General features: G+C 54.0%; 1 protein-coding gene across 4 annotated transcripts in view; it reads left to right on the forward strand.

The window, feature by feature from the left end:
• Positions 1-240: 240 nt before the first annotated feature.
• The window catches only part of zswim2 (zinc finger, SWIM-type containing 2), a 64,951-nt gene continuing 44,527 nt past the window's right edge, over positions 241-20,664 (forward strand). For 2 of the 4 annotated variants that reach the window (XM_043693438.2, XM_043693441.2), the window contains exons 1-3: positions 241-296; positions 15,195-15,376; positions 19,219-19,267. The gene's annotated coding sequence lies outside the window, so the exon portion shown is untranslated. Of the gene's footprint in view, positions 297-15,194; positions 15,377-19,218; positions 19,449-20,664 lie in introns of all 4 variants that reach the window. The other 2 variants (XM_087988959.1, XM_043693439.2) reach the window with 2 other exon arrangements.

The following is a 20,664-nucleotide window of genomic DNA, read 5'->3' on the forward strand; positions in this document are numbered from 1 at the left end:
ACAAACCTTGAAGATCTGCTGTGGGTGGAGAATACAATGTGACTGTCAATCCTCCAATTAAAAACCTATTTCGACGAAATTGAGAAACTCCTTGCGCTGCATTTCAAAGAGCCACGTGTAGGTGCAGGAACCAGTCCCTGCGCCGCTCACCGGGAAACCCCGCCCCCAGTGACCTTTCACCCGGCTGCACAGGGCTGACGGGAAGCCCCGCGGCGTCCTGTTTCCATGGTGACGCGGCTCGAGAACCTCCGCCGCCCGTTTTCAGCATCGAGGACCCAGTGGCCGCACTCTCCCAGGTCAGCGTCCCAGAGGCCGGGGGCGGCGGAGACAACAGCAACAACACCGGGAGAAAGGGAAAGGGAAAGGGAGAGGGAGGGAGGGAGAGAGAGAGAGAGAGAGAGAGAAGGGAATGGAATGGAATGGAAGGGAAGGGAAGGGAAGGGAGTGTAGTGGGAGAGCAAGAATAGAGGGGGTGAGGGGTGGGGAGAGAGGAAGGGGAGAGCGAGAACAAGGCGAGGGGAGAAGCAGGAATTGGGGCTTGAAGGGAGAGATGCGAGTAGTGAATGAGGGAAAGTGGAAGTGAGGGGGTGAGGGAACGTGTGAGAGGGTGGAGGGGATTGGGGGAGTGGGAATGTGTGAGCGGGACAAGGGGGTTGAGGCGAGGGGGAAGGTGGGAGTGGGACGAGGGGGCTGGCGGGATGGGGATGAGGGGGAAGGTGGGAGCGGGACGAGGGGGCTGGCGGGATGGGGACGAGGGGACTGGCGGGAGCGGGACGAGGGGGCTGGCGGGATGGGGACGAGGGGGAAGGGGTAAAGTTGGAGCGGGACAAGGGGGCTGGCGGGATGGGGACAAGGGAGAAGGGGTAAGGTGGGAGCGGGACGAGGGGGCTGGCGGGATGGGGACGAGGGGGAAGGTGGGAGCGGGACGAGGGGGCTGGCGGGATGGGGACGAGGGGGAAGGTGGGAGCGGGACGAGGGGGCTGGCGGGATGGGGACGAGGGGGAAGGTGGGAGCGGGACGAGGGGGCTGGCGGGATGGGGACGAGGGGGAAGGTGGGAGCGGGACGAGGGGGCTGGCGGGATGGGGACGAGGGGGAAGGTTGCAGCGGGATGAGGGGGCTGGCGGGATGGGGACGAGGGGACTAGCGGGAGCGGGACGAGGGGGCTGGCGGGATGGGGACGAGGGGGAAGGGGTAAGGTTGGAGCGGGACGAGGGGGAAGGTGGGATGGGGATGAGGGGGAAGGGGTAAGGTGGGAGCGGGACGAGGGGGCTGGCGGGATGGGGACAAGGGGGAAGGTGGGAGCGGGACGAGGGGGCTGGCGGGATGGGGACGAGGGGGAAGGTGGGAGCGGGACGAGGGGGCTGGCGGGATGGGGACGAGGGGGAAGGTGGGAGCGGGACGAGGGGGCTGGCGGGATGGGGACGAGGGGGAAGGTTGCAGCGGGATGAGGGGGCTGGCGGGATGGGGACGAGGGGACTGGCGGGAGCGGGACGAGGGGGCTGGCGGGATGGGGACGAGGGGGAAGGGGTAAGGTTGGAGCGGGACGAGGGGGCTGGCGGGATGGGGACGAGGGGGAAGGGGTAAGGTGGGAGCGGGACGAGGGGGAAGGTGGGATGGGGATGAGGGGGAAGGGGTAAGGTGGGAGCGGGACGAGGGGGCTGGCGGGATGGGGACGAGGGGGTTGGCGGGATGGGGACGAGGGGGAAGGGGTAAGGTGGGAGCGGGACGAGGGGGAAGGGGTAAGGTGGGAGCGGGACGAGGGGGAAGGTGGGATGGGGATGAGGGGGAAGGTGGGATGGGGATGAGGGGGAAGGGGTAAGGTGGGAGCGGGACGAGGGGGAAGATGGGATGGGGATGAGGGGGAAGGGGTAAGGTGGGAGCGGGACGAGGGGGCTGGCGGGATGGGGACGAGGGGGTTGGCGGGATGGGGACGAGCGGGAAGGTGGAATGGGGACGAGGGGGTTGGCGGGATGGGGGCGAGCGGGAAGGTGGGAGCAGGACGAGGGGGCTGGCGGGATGGGGGCGAGCGGGAAGGTGGGAGCAGGACGAGGGGGCTGGCGGGATGGGGGCTGGCGGGATGGGGGCGAGCGGGAAGGTGGGAGCAGGACGAGGGGGCTGGCGGGATGGGGGCGAGCGGGAAGGTGGGAGCAGGACGAGGGGGCTGGCGGGATGGGGGCGAGCGGGAAGGTGGGAGCGGGACGAGGGGATCGACAGGAGCGGGAATGTAGGAGCGGGACGAGGGGATCGACGGGAGGGGGAATGTGTGAGCGGGACGAGGGGATCGACGGGAGCGGGAATGAAGGAGCGGGACGAGGGGATCGATGGGAAGGGGAATGTGTGAGCGGGACGAGGGGATCGACGGGAGTGGGAATGTGTGAGCGGGACGGGGGGATCGACGGGAGCGGCAATGAGTGAGCGGGACGGGGGGAGCGGCAATGAGTGAGTGGGACGGGGGGAGCGGGAATGTGGGAGCGGGAATGTGGGAGCGGGACGAGGGGAGCGGCAATGAGTGAGCGGGACAGGGGGAGCGGCAATGAGTGAGTGGGACGGGGGGAGCGGGAATGTGGGAGCGGGACGGGAGGAGCGGGAATGTGGGAGCGGGACAAGGGGACCAAGGGAGCGGGAATGTGTGAGCGGGACGGGGGAGTGAGGGGAGCGGGAATGTGTGAGCATGACAGAGGGAGCGAGGGGTGAGGGAATGTGTGAGCGGGACGAGGGGAGTGGGAATGTGGGAGCGGTACGGGGGGAGCGGGAATGTGTGAGTGGGACAAAGGTAGCGGGAAGGTGGGAGCGGGAATGTGGGAGTGGGACGTGGGGAGCGGGAATGTGTGAGCGGGACGAGGGGATCGACGGGAGCGGGATGGGGGGGATCGATGGGAGCGGGACGTGGGGAGCGGGAATGTGGGAGTGGGAGTGGGACGGGGGGATCGACGGGAGCGGGAATGTGGGAGCGGGACGGGGGGATCGACGGGAGCGGGAATGTGGGAGCGGGACGGGGGGATCGACGGGAGCGGGAATGTGGGAGCGGGAGCGGGAATGTGGGAGCGGGACGGGGGGATCGACAGGAGCGGGAATGTGTGAGCGGGACGGGGGATCGACGGGAGCGGGAATGTGTGAGCGGGACGGGGGGATCGACGGGAGCGGAACGGGGGGATCGACGGGAGCGGAACGGGGGGATCGACGGGAGCGGGACTGGGGGATCGACGGGTGCGGAACGGGGGGATCGACGGGAGCGGGACTGGGGGATCGACGGGTGCGGGAATGTGTGAGCGGAACAAGGGGAGTGGGAATGTGTGAGCGGGGCGGGGGGAGCGAGGGGAGTGGGAATGTGTGAGCATGACAGTGGGAGCGAGGGGTGAGGGAATGTGTGAGCGGGACGAGGGGAGCGGGAATGTGGGAGTGGGACGAGAGGAGTGGGCATGTGAGAGCGGGACGGGGGGGGGATTGGGCATGTGAGAGCGGGAGGAGGGGATTGAAGGGAGTGGGAATGTGTGAGAGGCACAAGGGGATTGAGGGTAGGGGGATTGGGAATGTGTGAGAGGGACAAGGGAATTGAGGGGATGTGGGAATGTGTGAGAGGGACAAGGGGATTGAGGGGATGTGGGAATGTGTGAGAGGGACAAGGGGATTGAGGGTAGGGGGTGTGGGAATGCGTGAGAGGGACAAGGGAATTGAGGGTAGGGGGAGTGGGAATGTGTTAGAGAGCCAAGGGGATTGAGGGGATGTGGGAATGTTTGAGAGGGACAAGGGGATTGAGGGGAGTGGGAGTAGAAATGTGTGAGAGGGACATGGGGATTGAGGGTGGGGGAGTGGGAGTAGAAATGTGTGAAAGGGAGAAGGGGATTGAGGGTGGGGGAGTGGGAATGTGTGAGAAGGACAAGGGGAAGAGGGGTTTGAGGGTAGGGGATGTGGGAATGTGTGAGGGGGACAAGGGGATTGAGGGGATTGAATGTCAGGGATGTGAGCATGTGTGAGAGGGACGTGGGTTTTGAGGGTAGGGGGAGTGGGAATGAGTGAGAGGGACAAGTGGAAGAGGGGATTGAGGGTAGGGGATGAGGGAATGTGTGAGAGGGACAAGGGGATTGAGGGTAGGGGGAGTGGGCATGTGTGAGACGGACAAGGAGGTGGAGGGGAGTGGGAATGTGTGAGAGGGACAAGGGGAAGAGGGGATTGAGGGGAGGGGATGTGGGAATGTGTGGGGGACAAGGGGATTGAGGGTAGGGGATGTGGGAATGTGTGAGAGGGACATGGGGATTGAGGGTAGGGGGAGTGGGCATGTGTGAGACGGACAAGGAGGTGGAGGGGAGTGAGGGTAGGGGAAGTGGGAATGTGTGAGAGGGACAAGGAGAAGGGGGATTGAGGGGAGGGGATGTGGGAATGTGTGAGAGGGACAAGGAGATTGAGGGGATTGGGAATGGGTGTGAGGGACAAGGGAATTGAGGGTAGGGGGAGTGGGAATGTGTGGGAGGTCCTAGGGGTTTGAGGGGAGGGGATGTGGGAATTTGTGAGGGGGACAAGGGGATTGAGGGTAGGGGATGAGGGAATGTGTGAGAGGGACAAGGGGATTGAGGTTAGGGGGAGTGGGAATGTGTGAGAGGGACAAGGGGAAGAGGGGATTGAGGGTAGGCGATGTGGGAATGTGTGAGAGGGACAAGGGGATTGAGGGTAGGGGATGTGGGAATGTGTGAGAGGGACAAGGGGATTGAGGTTAGGGGGAGTGGGAATGTGTGGGAGGGACTAGGGCATTGAAGGTAGGGGGAGTGGGAATGTGTGGGGTGTCCTAGGGGTTTGAGGGGAGGGGATGTGTGAAGGGGACAAGAGGATTGAGGGGAGGGGATGAGGGAATGTGGGAGAGGGACATGGGGATTGAGGGTAGGGGGAGTGGACATGTGTGAGACGGACAAGGGGAAGAGGGGATTGAGGGTAGGGGATGTGGGAATGTGTGAGAGGGACAAGGGGAAGAGGGGATTGAGGGGAGGGGATGTGGGAAAGTGTGAGAGGGACAAGGGGATTGAGGGGGTTGGGAATGGGTGTGAGGGACAAGGGAATTGAGGGTAGGGGGTGTGGGAATGTGTGGGAGGTCCTAGGGGTTTGAGGGGAGGGGATGTGGGAATGTGTGAAGGGGACAAGAGGATTGAGGGGAGGGGATGAGGGAATGTGGGAGAGGGACATGGGGATTGAGGGTAGGGGGAGTGGACATGTGTGAGACGGACAAGGGGAAGAGGGGATTGAGGGTAGGGGATGTGGGAATGTGTGAGAGGGACGAGGGGAAGAGGGGATTGAGGGGAGGGGGAGGGGGACAAGGGGATTGAGGGTAGGGGATGTGGGAATGTGTGAGAGGGACATGGGGATTGAGGGTAGGGGGAGTGGGCATGTGTGAGACGGACAAGGAGGTGGAGGGGAGTGAGGGTAGGGGAAGTGGGAAAGTGTGAGAGGGACAAGGGGATTGAGGGGGTTGGGAATGGGTGTGAGGGACAAGGGGATTGAGGGTAGGGTGCGTGGGAATGTGTGGGAGGTCCTAGGGGTTTGAGGGGAGGGGATGTGGGAATGTGTGAGGGGGACAAGGGGATTGAGGGTAGTGGATATGGGAAGGGTGAGAGGGCCAAGGGGAAGAGGGGATTGAGGGTAGGGGATGTGGGAATGTGTGAGACAGACGAGGGGATTGAGGGTAGGGGATGTGGGAATGTGTGAGAGGGACAAGGGGATTGTGGGTCGGGGGAGTGGGCATGTGTGAGAGGGACAAGAGGAAGAGGGGATTGAGGGTAGAGGATATGGGAATGTGTGAGAGGGACAAGGGTGTTGAGGTAGGGGGAGTGGGAATGTGTGTGAGGGACAAGGGAATTGACGGTAGGGTGAGTGGGCATATGTGAGAGGGACAAGGGGATTGAGGGTAGGGGGAGTAGAAATGTGTGAGAGGGACAAGGGAAGAGGGGATTGAGGACAGGGGGAGTGGGAATGTGTGAGAGGGACAAGGGGAAGAGGGGTTTGAATGTCGGGTATGTGGGAATGTGTGAGAGGGACGAGGGTTTTGAGGGGAGTGGGGAATGTTTGAGAGGAACAAGTGGATTGAGGGGAGTGGGCATGTATGAGATGGTCAAGGGATTTGAGGGTAGGGGGAGTGAGCATGTGTGAGAGGGACAAGGGGATTGAGGGGAGTGGGAATGTGTGAGAGGGACACGGGGATTGAGGGTAGGGGATGTGGGAATGTGTGAGAGGGACAAGGGGAAGGGGGATTGAGGGTTGGAGATGTGGGAATGTTTGAGTGGGACAAGGGGATTGAGGGTAGGGGGAGTCGGAATGTGTGAGAGGGGGAAGAGGGGATTGCGGGTAGGTGGAGTGGGAATGTGTGAGAGGGACAAGGGGAAGAGGGGATTGAGGGTAGGGGGGAGTGGGAACGTGTGAGAGGGACAAGGGGATTGAGGGTAGGGGAGCGGGCATGAGTGAGAGGGACAAGGGGATTGAGGGGAGGGGATGTGGGAATGTGTGCGAGGGACAAGGGGAAGAGAGGATTGCGGGTAGGGGTGTGGGAATGCGTGAGAGGTACATGGGTAAGAGGGGCTTAATGGTGGGGATGTGGGAATGTGAGAGGGAGAAGGGGATTGAGGGTAGGGGGAGTGGGAATGTGTGAGAGGGACAAGGGGAAGAGGGGATTGAGGGTAGGGGGAGTGGGAATGAGTGAGAGGGAAAAGGGGATTGCGGAGATTTAGGGGAGTGGGAATGTGTGAGAGGGACAAGGGGATTGAGGGTAGGGGAGTGGGCATGAGTGAGAGGGGATTGAGGGTAGGCGATGTGGGACTGTGTGAGAGAGTCAAGGGGATTGAGGGGTGCGGATGTGCGGTTCTGGTCGCCTCACTTTAGGAAAGATGTGGAAGCTTTGGAGAGGGTGCAGAGAAGATTTACCAGGATGTTGCCTGGAATGGAGAGGAAGTCGTACGAGGATAGGTTGAGAGTTCTCGGCCTTTTCTCGTTGGAACGGCGAAGGATGAGGGGTGACTTGATAGAGGTTTATAAGATGATCAGAGGAATAGATAGAGTAGACAGCCAGAAACTTTTTCCCCGGGTACAACAGAGTGTTACAAGGGGACATAAATTTAAGGTGAAGGGTGGAAGGTATAGGGGAGATGTCAGGGGTGGGTTCTTTACCCAGAGAGTGGTGGGGGCATGGAATGCGCTGCCCGTGGGAGTGGTAGAGTCGGAATCATTGGCGACCTTTAAGCGGCATTTGGATAGGTACATGGATGGGTACTTAATCTAGGTTAGAAGTTCGGCACAACATCGTGGGCCGAAGGGCCTGTTCTGTGCTGTATTGTTCTATGTTCTATGTATGAGAGGGACAAGGGGATTGAGGGTAGGGGGAGTGGGAATGTGTGAGAGGGACAAGGGGAAGAGGGATTGAGGGTAAGGGGAGTGGGAATGTGTGAGAGGGACAAGGGGACTGAGCGTAGGAGGAGTTGGAATGTGTGAGAGGGACAAGGGGAAGAGGGGATTGAGGGTAGGGGGTGTGGGAATGTGTGAGAGGGACAAGGGGAAGAGGGGATTGAGGGTAGGGAGAGAGGGAATGTGTGAGAGGGACAAGGGGATTGAGCGTAGGGGGAGTTGGAATGTGTGAGAGGCACAAGGGGATTGAGGGTAGGGGATGTGGGAATGTATGAGAGGGGCAAGGGGCAGAGGTGATTGAGGGTAGGGGGAATGGGAATGTGTGAGAGGCACAAGGGGATTGAGGGTAGGGGATGTGGGAATGTCAAAGAGGGACAAGGGGATTGAGGGGATTTATGGGAGTGGGAATGTGTGAGAGGGACATGGGGGAGAGGTGATTGAGAGTAGGGGATGTGGGAATGTGTAAGAGGGACAAGGGGAAGTGGGGATTGAGGTTAGGGGGTGTGGGAATGTGTGAGAGGGACAAGGGGATGGCGGGTAGGGGGAGTGGGAACGTGTGAGAGGGACAAGGCGATTGCGGGTAAGGGGAGTGGGAATGTGTGAGAGGGACAAGGAGATTGAGGGGATTAAGGGTAGGGGATGTGAGAATGTGTGAGAGGGACAAGGGGAAGAGGGGATTGAGGGTAGGGGATGTTGGAATGTGTGAGAGGGACAAGGGAATTGAGGGTAGGTGGAGTGGGAATGTGTGAGAGGGACAAGGGGATTGAGGGTAGGGGGAGTAGAAATGTGTGAGAGGGACAAGGTGAAGAGGGGATTGAGGGTAGGGAATGTGGCAATGTGTGAGAGGGAGAAGGGTTTTGAGGGGAGTGGGAATGTGTGAGTGGGACAAGGGGATTGAGGGGAGTGGGCATGTGTGAGAGGGACAAGGGGATTGAGGGTAGGGGGAGTGGGAATGTGTGAGAGCGTCCAGGGGATTGAGGGTAGGGGGAGTGGGAATGTGTGAGAGGGAGAAGGGGTAGAGGGGATTGAGGGTAGGACATGTGGGAACGTGTGAGAGGGACAAGGGGATTGAGGGTAGGGGAGTGGGCATGAGTGAGAGGGACAAGGGGATTGAGGGTACGGGGAGTGGGAATGTGTGAGAGGGACAAGGGGAAGAGGGGATTGAGGGTCGGGGGCGTGGTAATGTGTGAGAGGGACAAGGGGACTGAGGGTAGAGAGAGTGGGAATGTGAGAGAGGGAGAAGGGGTAGAGGGGATTGAGGGTAGGACATGTGGGAACGTGTGAGAGGGACAAGGGGATTGAGGGTAGGGGGAGTGGGAATGTGTGAGAGGGACAAGGGGAAGAGGGAATTGAGGGTAGGAGATGTGGGAATGTGTGAGAGGGACACAGGGAAGAGGGGATTGAGGGTGGGGGAGAGCAATGTGAGAGGGGTAGAGGGAGTGGGAATGTGTGAGAGACACAAGGGGAAGAGGGGATTGAAGGTCGGGGGAGTGGGAATGTGCGAGAGGGACAAGAGGATTGAGGCTAGGGGGAGTGGGAATGTGTGAGAGGGACAAGGGGAAGAGGGGATTGAGGGTCGGGGGCGTGGGAATGTGTGAGAGGGACAAGGGGACTGAGGGTAGAGAGAGTGGGAATGTGTGAGAGGGACAAGGGGAAGAGGGGATTGAGGATAGGGGGGAGTGGGAATGTGTGAGGGACAAGGGGATTTAGGGTAGGTGGAGTGGGTATGTGTGAGAGGGACAAGGAAAAAAGTGGATAGTGGGTAGGGGATGTGGGAATGTGTGAGGGGGACAACGAGAAGAGGGGATTGAGGGTAGGAGATGTGGGAATGTGTGAGAGGGACAAAGGGATTGAGGGTAGGGGGAGTGGGAATGTGTGAGAGGGACAAGGGGAAGAGGGGATTGAGAGTAGGAAATGTGGGAATGTGTGAGAGGGACAAAGGGATTGAGGGTAGGGGAAGTGGGAATGTGTGAGGAACATGGGGAAGAGGGGATTGAGCGTAGGGGTAGTGGGAATGTGTGAGTGGGACAAGGGGATTGAGGGTGGGGGAGTGGGAATGCGTGACAGTGACAAGGGGAAGAGGGGATTGAGGGTAGGGTGAGTGGGCATATGTGAGAGGGTCAAGGGGATTGAGGGTAGGGGGAGGAGAAATGTGTGAGAGGGACAAGGGAAGAGGGGATTGAGGACAGTAGGTGTGGGAATGTGTGAGAGGGACAAGGGGATTGACGGTAGGGGGAGTGGGAATGTGTGAGAGGGACAAGGGGATTGAGGGTAGGGGATGTGGGAATGTGTGAGAGGGACAAGGGGATTGAGGGTAGGGGAGCGAGCATGAGTGAGAGGGACAAGGGGATTGAGGGGAGGGGATGTGGGAATGTGTGAGAGGGACAAGGGGATTGAGGGTAGGCAGAGTGTGAATGTGTGAGAGGGACAAGGGGAAGGGGGATTGAGGGTTGGAGATGTAGGAATGTTTGAGCGGGACAAAGGGATTGAGGGTAGGGGGAGTCGGAATGTGTGAGAGGGACAAGGGGATTGAGTGTAGGCGCAGTGGGAATGTGTGAGTGAGACAAGGGGATTGAGGGTAGGGGGAGTGGGAATGTGTGAGAGGGGGAAGAGGGGATTGAGGGTAGGGTGAGTGGGAATGTGTGAGAAGGACAAGGGGAAGAGGGGATTGAGGGTAGGCGGAGTGGGAACGTGTGAGAGGGACAAGGGGATTGAGGGTAGGGGAGCGAGCATGAGTGAGAGGGACAAGGGGATTGAGGGGAGGGGATGTGGGAATGTGTGCGAGGGACAAGGGGAAGATGGGATTGCGGGTAGGGGGAGTGGGAATGCGTGAGAGGGGCATGGGTAAGAGGGGCTTAATGGTGGGGATGTGGGAATGTGAGAGGGAGAATGGGATTGAGGGTAGGGGGAGTGGGAATGTGTGAGAGGGACTAGGGGAAGAGGGGATTGAGGGTAGGGGGAGTGGGAATGTATGAGAGGGACAAGGGGATTGAGGGTAGGGGAGTGGGCATGAGTGAGAGGGGAAGAGGGGATTGAGGGTAGGCGATGTGGGACTGTGTGAGAGAGTCAAGGGGATTGAGGGGTGCGGATGTGGGAACGTGTGAGAGGGACAAGGGGAAGAGGGGATTGAGGGTGGGGGAGAGCAATGTGAGAGGGACAAGGGGATTGAGAGTAGGGGGAGTGGGCATTTGAGAGATGGACAAGGGGATTGAGTGTAGGGGGAGTGGGAATGTGTTGAGGGACAAGTGGATTCAGGGTAGGGGGAGTGGGAATGTGTGAGAGGGACAAGGGGATTGAGGAGATTTAGGGGAGTGAGAATGTGTGAGAGGGACAAGGGGATTGAGGGTAGGGGGATGTGGGAATGTGTGAGCGGGACAAGCGGAAGAGGTGATTGAGGGTAGGGGGAGTGGGCCTGTGTGAGAGGGTAACGGGGATTGAGGGGAGCGGGAGTGGGAATGTGTGAGAGGTACAAGGGGGTTGAGGGTAGGGGATGTGGGAATGTGTGAGAGGGACAAGGGGAAGGGGGATTGAGGGTCGGGGGGAGTTAGAATGTGTGAGTGGGACAAGGGGATTGAGGGTAGGCGGAGTTTGAATGTGTGAGAGGGACAAGGGGATTGAGATTAGGGGATGTGGGAATGTGTGAGAGGGACATGGGTAAGAGGGGCTTAATAGTGGGGTAGTGGGAATGTGAGAGGGAGAAAGGGATTGAGGATAGGGGGAGTGGGAATGTGTGAGAGGGACAAGGGGAAGAGGGGATTGAGAATAGGGGGAGTGGGAATGTGTGAGAGAGACAAGGGGATTGAGGGTAGGGGGAGTGAGAATGTGTGAGAGGGACAAGGGGATTGAGGGTAGGGGGAGTGGGAATGTGTGAGAGGGACAAGGGGATTGAGGGTAGGGGGAGTGGGAATGTGTGAGAGGGACAAGGGGATTGAGGGTAGGGGATGTGGGAATGTGTGAGAGGGACAAGTGGAAGAGGTGATCGAGGGTAGGGGGAGTGGGCCTGTGTGAGAGGGTAACGGGGATTGAGGGGAGCGGGAGTGGGAATGTGTGAGAGGTACAAGGGGGTTGAGGGTAGGGGATGTGGGAATGTGTGAGAGGGACAAGGGGAAGGGGGATTGAGGGTTGGAGATGTGGGAATGTTTGAGTGGGACAAGGGGATTGAGGGTAGGGGGAGTCGGAATGTGTGAGAGGGGGAAGAGGGGATTGCGGGTAGGTGGAGTGGGAATGTGTGAGAGGGACAAGGGGAAGAGGGGATTGAGGGTAGGGGGAGTGGGAACGTGTGAGAGGGACAAGGGGATTGAGGGTAGGGGAGCGGGCATTTGTGAGATGGACAAGGGGATTGAGGGGAGGGGATGTGGGAATGTGTGCGAGGGACAAGGGGAAGAGGGGATTGAGGGTAGGGGGAGTGGGAATGTGTGAGAGGGACAAGGGGAAGAGGGGATTGAGGGTAGGGCGAGTGGGAATGTGAGAGAGAGACAAGGGGAAGAGGGGATTGAGGGTAGGGGGAGTGGGAATGTGTGAGAGGGACAAGGGGAAGAGGGGATTGAGAGGGGGAGTGGGAATGCGTGAGAGAGACAAGGGGATTGAGGGTAGGGGGAGTGGGAATGCGTGAGAGAGACAAGGGGATTGAGGGTAGGGGGAGTGGGAATGTGTGAGAGGGACAAGGAGATTGAGAGTAGGTGGAGTGGGAATGTGTGTGAGGGACAAGGGGAAGAGGGGATTGAGGGTAGGGGATGTGGGAATGTGTGAGAGGGACAAGGGGAAGAGGGGATTGAGAGGGGGAGTGGGAATGCGTGAGAGAGACAAGGGGATTGAGGGTAGGGGGAGTGGGAATGTGTGTGAGGGACAAGGGGAAGAGGGGATTGAGGGTAGGGGATGTGGGAATGTGTGACAGGGACGAAGGTATTGAGGGAAGCAGGAGTGGGATGTGTGAGAGGGACGAAGGGATTGAGGGTAGGGGAAGTGGGAATGTGTAAGAGGGACATGGGGAAGAGGGGATTGCGGGAAGGGGATGTGGGAATATTTGAGAGGGACAAGGGGTTTGAGGGTAGGGGGAGTGGGAATGTGAGAGTGGGACAAGGGGATTGAGGGTAGGGGGAGTGGAAATGTGTGAGAGGGACAAGGGGTTTGATGGGATTGAGTGTAGGGGGAGTAGGAATGTGTGAGAGGGACAAGGGGAAGATGCGATTGAGGGCAGGGCATTTGGGAATATGTGAGAGGGACAAGAGGAAGAGGGAATTAAGGGTAAGGAATGTGGGAACGTGAGAGAGGGACAAGGGGATTGAGGGTACGGGATGTTGGAATGTGGGAGAGAAGCAAGGGGATTGAGTGGGGATGTGGGAATGTGTGAGAGGGACAAGGGGTATAGGGGATTGAGGGTAGGGGATGTGGGAATGTGTGAGAGGGACAAAGGGTATAGGGGATTGAGGGTAGGGGATGTGGGAATGTGTGAGAGGGACAAGGGGATTGAGGGTAGGGGATGTGGGAATGTGTGACAGGGACGAAGGTATTGAGGGTAGCGGGAGTGGGCATGTGTGAGAGGGACAAGGGGAAGAGGGGATTGAGGGTAGGGGATGTGGGGATGTGTGAGAGGGACAAGGGGATTGAGGGTAGGGGGAGTGGGAATGTGTGAGAGGGACACGCGGAAGATGGGCTTGAGGGTTGCGGATGTGGGAATGTGTGAGAGGGACAAGGGGAAGAGGGGATTGAGGGTAGGGGGAGTGGGAATGCTTGAGAAGGACAAGGGAAAGAGGGGATTGAGGGAGGGGGAGTGGGAATGTGTGAGAGGGACAAGGGGATTGAGGGTAGGAGGAGTGGCAATGTGTAAGAGGGACAAGGGGATTGAGGGTAGGAGGTGTGGGAGTGTGTGAGAGGGACAAGGGGAAGAGGGGATTGAGGGTAGGGGGAGTGGGAATGCTTGAGAAGGACAAGGGAAAGAGGGGATTGAGGGAGGGGGAGTGGGAGTGTGTGAGAGGGACAAGGGGATTGAGGGTAGGGGGAGTGGGAATGTGTGAGAGGGACATAGGGAAGAGGGGATTGAGGGTAGGAGGTGTGGGAGTGTGTGAGACAGACAAGGGGATTGAGGGTAGCGGTGTGGGAATGTGTGAGAAGGATAAGGGGATTGAGGGGAGTGGGAACGTGTGAGAGCGACAAGGGGATTGAGGGTAGGGGATGTGGGAATGTGTGAGAGGGACAAGGGGATTGCGGGGTGGGGATGTGGGAACATGTGTGAGGGACAAGGGGATTGAGGGTAGGGGGAATGGGAATGTGTGAGAGGGACAAGGGGAAGAGGGGATTGAGAGTAGGGGATGTGGGGATGTGTTAGAGGGACAAGGGGATTGAGGGTAGGGGGAGTGGGAATGTGAGACGGACAAGGGGATTGAGAGTAGGTGGAGTGGGAATGTGTGAGAGGGACAAGGGGAGGAGGGGATTGAGAGTAGGGGGAGTGGGAATGTGTGAGAGGCACAAGGGGTTTGCAAGGGTAAAATGGATTGAAAGGAAAAGTGGGGAGAGAGTGGGCGAGGACAAGTGTTGGAGTATGGGGAGGAGGAAGAGGGGTAGACCCAGAGTGGAGGTGAGGTAGGCATAGAGGGGGAGCAGATGGGAAGGGGTTTGCAGGAGGTGAGAAGAAGGGGTGGGAGAGGGGACAGAGGGAGAGGGAATTGTGGGGCTGGTGGTTGGGGGATGATAGAAGCCAGGAAGGAGATGGGGAAAGGGTGAGGGGAAGGGGGCAGGTGGAAAAGATCTGGATTGGGTATAGGGGAGGGGGAAGAGTGAGAGTGGACTGAGGGCAAGAGGGAGTGAAGTATGGAGTTGAGGGAGGGTGGTGGAAGGTGACAAAAGAATGTAGTGGAGGGTAAATGGGGAGAGGTGGTGAAAGAGGCAGGTAGTTGAGGATGAGGGATGGGAGAAAGGAGAAAAGTGAAGTAGTGAAGGGACAGGGAGAGAAAAGGAAGGGGGAAAGGTCAGAGGGGAACCACCAGAAAAATTTGGAAATGACCAAAATTATCCAAGCTTGTTTTGTATCTCATAGGAGATGGAGGTGGTTTGAGGAGATAGGAGGGCAAGTTTCCAAAAAGATTCACAAACAATGAATTTAGTGTTAAGTCTAGAATCATGCAGTGATACAGCAGGAAACAGGCCCTTCAGCCCAACTCATCCTTGCTAAACAAGTTTCCCAACTAAACTAGTCCCAATTGCCTTAGTTTGGCCCATATCCAACTAAACCTGTCCTATTTATGTACCCATCTAAATGTTGGAAATGTACCTGCGTCTACCACTTCCTCTAGTAGTTCATTCCCGAACATATGAACCACCTTGTGTGTGAAAAAGTTGCCTCTCAGGTCCCTTTTAAATCTTGCTCCTCCCACCTTAAAAATATGTCCCCTAGTTTTGAATTTTCCCACTCCAGGGAAAATATTTTGCTATTCACCTTATCTATGTCCCTCACGATTTTATAAACTTCTGCAAGATCATCTCTCGACCTCCTATGCTCCAGTGAAAAAAGGCCCCAAACTATCTTCGTAAACACCCTGTGGTTAAGCACAGTAAGCATAAGGAACAGGATATTTACATTGCTTCTGTATGTATTTTTCTCCTGAGGTCACTGTACAATAAGAGTTCACAATTTCTGAGAAGGGTTATGTTGACAGAACACTATCGTATAAAGGGTTTGGTTTCGCTCTGATATGCTAATAAGAAGTAAGTGGTACAATGCAGTGATCATGCAGCTCTGTGGCAAGGTGAAGGCTCAGTAAGATGCTTAAATAAAGTTGATATTTTTCTTCCCTGACAAACTCTATAAATTTTTTAACAGTGCAACAAACCAAGAATACTATATGGCAGGAAAAATGAACGAACAACCATGAAGAAGTCTCTGCCATTACCAGAAAGCAAATCTCAAGCCCCATTGAGGAAGAAACGTGGCTAAATTGCCATCAAAGAATTACAAGCTATCACACTGCATCTAGTCTTGCTGTGAAGTTGTGCAGTGAGCAGGTCAGTACACTATTGTAATCAATGGATGATTGTGCAGACAATATCCTAGTCAGACAAGTGATCAACAAAAAATATTATGTCCAAGAAGTTAATAAATGCCTACTTCAATCTACAAAAACGTATAATTTCTATCAGGTTAAATGTAATAAGCACACCCAACGACAAGGAGAAAGTGTTAAAACATTTATCAATGGACTGTACAAATATATATGGATTATGATTAAGCCGGATTTTTAAAAGGCTTGAATTTAGTGTTATCTTGGAATTGAGAAATGACTTAGCATTAACCAAAGCATTTGAACCAAGCAGATGAGCATAGGTTGAAAAGAAAAACTAATTGGTGATTTGTGATAGTAGTGGTAACCATGCAAAAATTATCTTGCCAAACATTTGGTAGAACCAGTCTGATTCAAGATTGTAATACACACAGACTCTAAACTCACACCTTTAATACATTGTCTAGTCTAAGCTGAGCTGTCACCTTTGTTTTTACCTTAAGTTATCTCGGGCATATGATATGAGAGAATTTCTGGGACTTACATATTAATGAATCAAAACCTGCAGCCCATTCTAAAAGGTGAAAGACTTAACAGTAATCTAGGTTTGTTCAATATGTTGCATCAGTGTATGACACTCTGACCTTTTGCTATAAATTCTGTGTTCTATGATCCTACTCTACTAGCCACCTGACAAAGGAGCAGTACTGTGAAAGCTTGTACTTCCAAATAAATCTGTTGGAATATAACCTGATGTCATGTGGTTTTTAGCCTTGTAGACAAAATGAGACATTTTAAGTTGGGCACAGATGCAGCAATTTTGTTTCTTTCTAACAGTGAACTGTAGAGGAATTGGAAAGCCATAGAGTTCAGCCTAAAAACTTCAGAGGTGAATTTCCACTGCTTATTACTTCACCAGTGGGAGAACGAAAATGCTGATGCTTAGAGATGTTGCTAGTACCAGAACTAAGCAGGTCTATCAGAATCTGCAGAGATATTGTATAGCTGAATAAAATAGTTGAATGTGAAGTTCATCAAATGCCAGCTGGATGCAATAGCTCTGCAAAATTAAAAAGGAAGTGAAAGTGAAGACTGCAGATGCTGGAGATTAGAGTCAAGATTAGAGTGGTGCTGGAAATGCACAGCAGGTCAGGCAGCATCTGAGGAGCAGGAAAATCAGCATTTCGGGCAGGAGCCCTTCATCGGGAATCCTAATGAAGGGCTCCTGCCCAAAACGTTGATTGTCCTGCTCCTCAGATGCTGCCTGATCTGTGCACTTCAGCACCACTCTAAAATTAAAAAGTAGTTTAATCTTCTCAAAATCAGATGCAAATATTCTTTTTAGGCCATTGATGAAAAGTGTAAGTAGCTCAGAATCCTATGACACTGTTTGGAAGGTATTTTTCTGCAGGTTACTTTGTAGTGATTGTAATAAGATCAGCCAGGTGGTCTTCATAGAATATAAGTTCCCTGATTGGAGCTTTTAACCTGGTCCACTCAGGGAACCCTGGCTGACAGATAAGAACAGGAGTGTCAGACATCCTGTTCACTCTGAGAACTAGGTGTGAGGGAGCTAGATCAGTATCAAGGACTCTCCACATGTAAATAATTAGTGACAGGAACGGGTCTGTGTGGAAAGAAAAGCATGCTTCTGAAGAAATTCACTTGCAATAGTCGTCTTTGAGTTGGGGTAAGCATTTCTGGCATCATGTTCTTTGTGAAGCTTGATCCTGCTGTTGAGACGGCTCAATATGTGGAAAGAGTGTGTTTTGTTTTCAGGCAAATAACATTGGAGCAGATCAAAGGCAACGAGTAGTTCTCCTGGCAACTTGCAGCTTTTTCAGTTATTAGGAGCCTAACTTCCCCTGAGGCATCAGATACTAAAACCTTTCAAGAGTTGATGGATTTAGTTAAGCAATATTACTACCCAAGCCTCCTCTAATTCTAAGATGTTATTGGATTTACTTGGCAATTCAAGAACTAGGGGAATCCTATTCAGAATTTTTGACGAGGTTAAGACAACGGGCAGAGGCGTGTGACTTTGGTTTAACCTTTAATGAGATGTTGAGAGACTGTTAGTTTGGTGTGAGCGATTAATGATGTAACCATGCAAAAGCACCTAGTAGCTGAAGACCAACTGAACTTCAAACAGGGACTACAACTGGCTTTGTCATTGGGAAATGAGGCAAGTGGAGCATAGGAGTTGCAGAGTATTCCGATGGAAGTAAACGTCCCAAGTAAGCTTGGGAAACATTTGAGTGAAGGCAATTGCATAGTGTCACTCAGGACATAGGGAAACTCTAGGTCAGCCCACAGCAAAACCCCAAAACAAAACCAATCCTCGGCCAAACGATTAACATTTTCTTCATGATCCGGGCTGGCAAGTCATTGTAGTTGCTGCCGGTATGCAGACTCCCACTTACTAAATTAAGTAAGAGAACTCATAGGCCAGTATTCAGGAGAGTGCACACCCTGGAAAGTCTACCTACATCTGATTTGAACAGTTAAATTGCTTAGCAGCATCAAAATCAAAACAAATCGAAATAAACATTTGATTAAATGGTCACCTGGTTCTAATGGAAGTTGATACCAGTGCAGCGACTTCTGTGATCTCAGAACCAGACTTTAACAAAATTTGCCCTGATTTAAGTTTGCACAAAACCTCAGCTAGACTGACAACCTATACTGGGGAACCTTTACAGATTAAGAGTATAACTTCTGTTCCACTCTTTTATGAGAAGCAGCTGATTCAGTTACCAGTGGTTGTAGTAAAAGTCTTGGGTCCATGGGAGGAAATTGGTTGAGAAAGATTTACCTAGATTGGCTGCACATTTTCAATTAGAAAATGGCTGCCTCAATGAAATCCAAATTAAATACTGGGAAGATTTTCAGGAGGGTCTAGAGACAACCAGAGAAGCCAAGGCTACCGTGCATGGATCAGAAAGCAATTCCACGATTCTGCAAGGCCCGCCCAGTGCCATTTGCCTGACAAGCAAAAGTAGAGGCAGAAATCAGGCAGCAGTAAAGCAAAGAAATCGGCAAACCAGTCCAGTTTATGGAATGGGCAGTTAGATGAGGATTCCTAGAAGCATGCTACAATTAATACGCAAAGGAGTTTGCACCAATATGCTAGACTACCATTTGGGATATCATCAGCCTGTGCAATTTTTTGGTGGATGATGAAGAACATTTTACAATTCGCTATTTATGTAGATGATATGCTAACAACAGGGAAGATCGAAAGGAACACTTAGAGAACTTGGATGTAGTCCTTAGATATTTCTCCCAGGAATTCGTACACCTTAGAAGGGAAAATGTGTTCTAGGCACCCCAACTGATCACTTGGACTACAGAGTCAACAAGACTGGAAAATAAAAGTGAGGATGATCAAAGGTGCCCCAGCTCCCACGTCTGTACTAGAGCTTAGATCTTTCCTTGGGCTGGTGAATGTTCCGTAATAATTCATAAATACCGTGGCCTCCATCCTGGCATCTTTGCAAGGGCTCTTAAACAAGGATAAGCCTTGGAAATGGTCATGGAGTCAAGGGAAGTGAAAAAACAGCTATCATCCTCAAATGTGTTGAAGCACTATGATTCCAAGCAAGATCTGGTATTTAATGCGATGCCTCCCCATATGGCATTGGTGTAGCATTATCTCATAGTTGGTCCAGTGGAGAGTAAGGTCCAATAGCGTATGCATCCAAGACTTTGGCTTAAGCAAAGCGTCAATATGCCCAGATTGAGAATGAAGGTTTGGTGGTCATATTTGGAGGCTGGAGGTTCCACCAATATCTTGCAGATATAACTTATATTATAATAAATTTTTTTTTTCCTGTCCGGGAGCAGCAGGAGACAGAGCAGAGGTGACTTTGGAGACCAGGAAGTTGCTAGGAAGGTAAGGACTTAGTATAAATTCTTACCTTCGAAGCCTGCGACCTTTTTCTTGTCCGGGAGCAGCGGGAGAGCAGAGGTGACGGAGACCAGGAGGTTGCCGGAAAGATAAGGACTCAGTATATACTTCGGGCAATGGCTAAACCTGAGGTACTACGTGTGTAGTAAGGTTTTTACTCTGTAAGGTAAGGCTTTTTCTTTCATATATTTAAGTGCATTGTTTGGTTTTAGTTAGTTGATATAAAGCTAAGGCTTACAATGGCAGGGGACCTCAGACCCATTGCATGTGCGTCTTGCTTGATGTAGGAGCTCAGGGACGTGGCTGACATTCCTGACTCTTACACTCGCAACAAGTGTGTCCAGCTGCAGCTCTTGATTGACTGCATGACCACTCTGGAACATCCGTGATGCTGAGGAGGTCGTGGATAGTACGTTTAGTGAATTGGTTACACCACAGATTAGAATTGCTGAGGGAGACAGTAAATGGGTGACCAAAAGGCAGAGAAAGAGTAGGAAGACAGTGCAGGTGTCCCCCGAGGTCATCTCCCTCCAAAACAGATATACCGTTTTGGATACTGTTGGGGAGGTGGCTCACCAGGGGAGGGCAGCAGTTGCCAGAATAATGGCACTGTGGCGGGAACTGCTGTTCAGAGGGTGGGAAAAGACTCATAGGGCCATAGTCATCGGGGATTCTATTGTAAGGGGAGTAGATAGGCGGTTCCCTGCCTGAAAACGAGACTCCTGGGTGGTATGTTGCCTCTCAGGTGCTCAGGTCAGGGATACCACCGATTGGCTGCAGGGCATTCTGAAAGGGAAGGGTGAACAGCCAGTTGTTGTGCTACATATAGGCACCAATGATATAAGTAAAAAACGAGATGAGGTCCTGAAAGCAGAATTCAGGGAGCTTGGAGAGAAGTTAAAGAGGAGGATCTCAAAGGTAGTGATCTCAGGATTGCTACCAGTGCCACTTGCTAGCCAGGGTAGAAATCAAAAAATAAGCAGGATGGTGGATTGAGGGATGGTGTAGGAGGGAGGGGTTCAGATTTCTGGGACATTGGGACTGGTTCTGGGAAGGTGTAGACTATTACAAATTGGATGGTCTACACCTGAACTAGACTGGAACTAATGTTCTTAGGGGAGTTTTTTGCTACTGTTGTTGGGGAGGTTATAAACTAATGTGGCAGGGGGCTGGGAACCAGAAGACTTGTAGGCAGTGAGGTGGAAACTAGAGACTGTAAGGATCATGAAGTTAACATTACCAACGGGAAGAGTAGGCAGAGTTGATCTACGCAAAAGAATTGGAGGCCTGAAGTGCATATACTTTAATGCAAGGAGTATAGTGGGTAAGGCAGACGAACTTAGGGCTTGGATTGGTGCCTGGGAGTATGATGTTATTGTGAT

Source organism: Chiloscyllium plagiosum, unplaced genomic scaffold (assembly GCF_037043375.1).
Source record: "Chiloscyllium plagiosum isolate Xiang-an unplaced genomic scaffold, Cpla_swu_hap1 HiC_scaffold_7, whole genome shotgun sequence".
Classification (NCBI taxonomy): domain Eukaryota; kingdom Metazoa; phylum Chordata; class Chondrichthyes; order Orectolobiformes; family Hemiscylliidae; genus Chiloscyllium; species Chiloscyllium plagiosum.